Source organism: Apium graveolens, chromosome 1, assembly GCF_009905375.1.
Source record: "Apium graveolens cultivar Ventura chromosome 1, ASM990537v1, whole genome shotgun sequence".
NCBI classification, from domain to species: Eukaryota; Viridiplantae; Streptophyta; class Magnoliopsida; order Apiales; family Apiaceae; genus Apium; species Apium graveolens.
The window spans coordinates 103849993-103854368 of record NC_133647.1 but is presented as its reverse complement, the minus strand read 5'-3'; positions in this window follow the sequence as shown (position 1 = coordinate 103854368).

The window sequence follows — 4376 nt, the reverse complement described above, 5'->3', positions numbered from 1 at the left end:
CACTCCACTCCCGCAAACCCATATATTGGCATGTCGGTTGGGGTCAATTGGGAGTCATTATATCCCATTCTCAAAAAGGTGTCATGGAGCAAGATATCCACTGAAGCACCATTATCCACAAGGACCCTTCTCACTGGGATGTTCCCTATTATCGGGGTTATAACTAACAAGTCGTCATGGGGAAATTTCACACCCTCCAGATCAGAATCATCAAAAGACATTGTTACTCATGTCCTGGCCCTCTTCGGGGCTTCCCCAACAATATGCATAACTTCTCGGGCATACGCTTTCCTGAAATTCTTGGATAACCCAACAGCAGTTGGTCCTCCAAAGATTGTGTTTATCACAGGCCCTCGGGGTCGTGGTCCTCCGAAGATTGTATTTATCACAGGTCCCCTAGGCTGGGGATTCCGCCCCTGATCATCTTGGTCCCTCCTACGATCTTCAAAGTTCTTTCTTCCATTGTTATTCCTTTCCCCTCCATCTTCAGTGTATTTATTCAATCTTCATTTTTGAATGAGGAACTCAATTTCATCTTTCAGTTGTCTACACTCATTGGTGTCATGACCGACATCTTTGTGAAATCTGCAATACTTGCTCTTATCTAGCTTGGCAAGATCAGCCTTCAAGGGCTTAGGCCGACAAATATCTCGATCTTTCTCGATTTCCATCAAGATCTGGCTTCTAGGAGCATTCAGCTTAGCGTATTCACTAAACTTTTGCCCAGGTCCTCCCTTCTTGGGGGTTGAATCAGGGTTTTGCTTGGTTCTAGGATACTTGTCCTTAGTGATATACTCCAGATCAGTTTCCCGCTTCTTGCCTCCAGTGGGCTTATTACTCACTACGGTCTTCCTCATGCTTTCTTCCACCTTGATGTACTTCCCTGCCCTATCCTGGAGCTGCAACATGCTTTCAGGGGGCGTTTGGCTAAGGACATCTTGAAAAACTCATCCCTAGTTCCTTGTTGCAGCGCTATCATGGCTACCTTATCATCAAGGTCTGTGACTTTTAAAGCCTCCTTTGTGAAATAATTCAGGTAGTCTCTCAAGGATTCCTTTGTTCCCTGCACAATGCTCATAAGAGATGCTGAACTTTTCTCATGTACTCTCCCGCTGATGAATTGCTTAATAAAAGCCTGACTTAATTCTCTGAACGACCCAATAGAGTTCGGGGGCAGATGACTATACCACCTTTGAGCCATACCCGACAGGGTTTGAGGAAAGGCCCGACACTTAGTAGCATCATTCAAGGGCTGCAACAGCAGTGCATTAGAGAATGTTTTAACATGATTAGCGGGATCTCCCGTGCCATCATAAGCTTTTATAGTTGGCATCTTGAACATCCTTGAGATATGGGCATTCATTATATCTTCAGTGAAGGGTGGAGTAGGATCATCAGGATCTCCAAGGGGAAGAAGATTGCTTGGATCAGCCCTTGGGACAACAGCCCTTCTCTGCACTGGACCATCCAGGTTTATGATGGGAGGATGATTTCTCCCCCTAGGAGGTACTGGGGGTCTGGTGGTTTGGTGCGCCTCCAAGTCGCGCCCCGACCTTTAAATCTCAGCCTCGTGAGCCCTGATTCTTTCCTGCACTTCTTGGGGATTCATCCCTTGGGTGCTTTGAGGGCGTTCGCTACCATCAGCCATCGGCTCTTTGCCAGCACGTCTCCTTCTTGGGGCTACTTCATCATCCGAAGATTCGGAGTCTCTCTCAATGTAAGGACCAGAAAATTCCCGATCCTCGGGGATAGGAGCCAAACCTCGTATGTATGGGGGGCGAACGCCCTCGTGCTTCACTGCGTCCAGCATGTCCACTTCCTCCAACCTCGGGGTAAAGGGGCATCCCATAAGGGGGGTTAGTAGTAACAACAGTTAAATATTCGTACCCGATGGGTTGAGAATTCATAGGTGCATGTACTTGTTGAACTTGAGGATTCGTACCTTGAGTAGCCGAGGGAACCGTCCCTTGTGGCTGAGGTTCAGTTGCCCTTATCTGGGCTTCTCCTTGCGTGATTGCATAGGTTGAGTGAGGAGGTACCTCCACAGTTGAAGAAATCACTTGGGTTGTCCCTGTTGGTGTTCCTCCTCCAAGGGCTCTAACTGTTCTCCGTGTTTTCGCCATGGTTATTGTTAAGACTTCCCACAGATGGCGCCAAATGTTATGGATAAAAAACTAAGGTTATTATTTGTTGTATTTATTGCTAGGGTTCGAGAGCTCAAGGCCTTTAATGGCTGCTCTCGTGTTTCGTAGCTTAACTTTGTCTTTACGAGATGCCTACGTATCTTTGTGAATTAGAGAATCAAGCCAAAAAACGTAGTTCTGATTTGTGGGGTGAGGCCCCTTATATAGATGTTGGGAGTCCTTGAATTGGACTTGGGTTAGGAGACTTGGTGGGCAAGTCTCTGAATTAGAATGGAATTTGGAGTCCTATATGGTAGGAAACTGATTCTTTATCCTTCTAGGTCCCTTAGAGGCTAATCTGCAAGGATTTATGTCCTTATTGGGACTCTTCTCAGTAGCTGATTTTTCCCTTATTAATTAATTATGAAATTAATTAAAATTCAAGGTTTTTGGGCCTTCATTTTTCCATCAGGCCTGATCTGGTCCATCAGGTCTGATCAATGTCTTAACCTTTTTGGTCTGAATGTCATACATCTTCTTATTGGGCCTGGAAGCCCAAATCATGTATAATTACTGTAATATTTAATTGAAAGTGTTTGTCCTAAATCCAATCATGTATGATGAGTTAGGAAGAACTTTCTTGTATTCCTATTTGATTTCATTTGAATTAATAAAAGACTTGTTATATTTTTATGGGCTTTATCTCTTTAAAGTGTATTAAATAAGATGTTCCATAGTTTAGAGTAAAGCTTCTAGAATTATAATGAGATTCTAATAGTGAGTACAAGAAGATGACAACTCTGGACTTAAACAGTTCCTGATCATAGGATAACTAATCGGATGTTAGTGGATCCGCAAAGATTGGTACATACTATGCTTGCTCCCTTCAGGAGGATGTCTGTTCTCATAGGCATTTGTATGGTGACACTATAGCTAGTATATAGGTACTTATTAGAGAATAAGTTCACTGAACATGACTCGATAAGTTGAACAACTAATGGAGATTACTCATGTGTCAATAGTTATTCACTGAGTGATAGTTGTACAAGTGTCCTTAGACTTGAGATCGTTAAAGGTATCTTATATATAATGAACTGTGCTTTGGTTTAGTCCTTAGTCTCAAGGACATCCATTAGGTCTATTCTGGGCATAGGGATTTGTGTATAGAGATAGTTAACGTCAATAGAGGATCTACCCCTTCCAGTATAGGAAGAGAATATCATATGTTATTCTTAGTATGCGAGTTCTGGAATCTCTGGCCAGAGTGTATGAAATTAGAAAGGAGTTTCTAATTTGCATTAATATGAACTTTGCATTATGAATAAGAAATCATATGATTAAATTTGATAGGCCTGACACGAGATCCATGCCTTGTATTTATTCGGGATATTATAAGGGTAGAAGGAATTCATTATACGGTAACTAGTCACTAACTGGTTCTTGATATTCTAAGCAGTGAATTCATATTATCCGGATAGTCGCAATATGTTGAGAAGCATCACTCACGATGTAGAATAAATATAATTAATCAGTTAATTATATTTAGTGAATTTTAGTATTCATGTAAATAATTAATAAAAGTTTATTATTATTTATTTCTACTACCGGCATAATATTGAACCTACAGGGTCACACCATAAAAGAATATTTTCTTTGATGAAATAATGAGAGAGAGAATTATTTTCTAAATAGTTAAGAAAAAAAATAATGATTAAAATAGTTTTAATTATTATTAAAGCATTTTATGAAGATAAAATGTGGGGGTTAATATATATAAAGATATATTATCAAAACCCTAGGAGAGCCCTATAAATAGAATGAGATGGCTCATTCTATTCACATAATTTTGGTTTTGTGAAAACCCTAGCCTCCATCTTCTTCCTCTCTCTCTCTCTCCCAAAAACTCCATTTTATAAAAGCTCGGTTTTATAAAAGGTTCATCGAAGAGGATCGTTCTTGGTGGATACCGGTAGAGTGCTTCACACACTGAGGAGCAACTGCTAGCACTCCAATTTTATAAAGCTTCGATTCACGAGGTATGATTTCGATTCCTCAGTTTTTCCCTTTTATACATTTTTCTATATGTGCGGTATATGGTTTTTACGGAATAAATGTTATTTCACGCTTCCGCTCATCCGTAAATTTCCATCATTGGCATCAGAGCCAGGTTCTGCATATAGAGATTCATATAAAAAATTTCAGATTTTTTTATGCATGTATGGATTTATTATGATTTTTTCAAATTTATTTGGA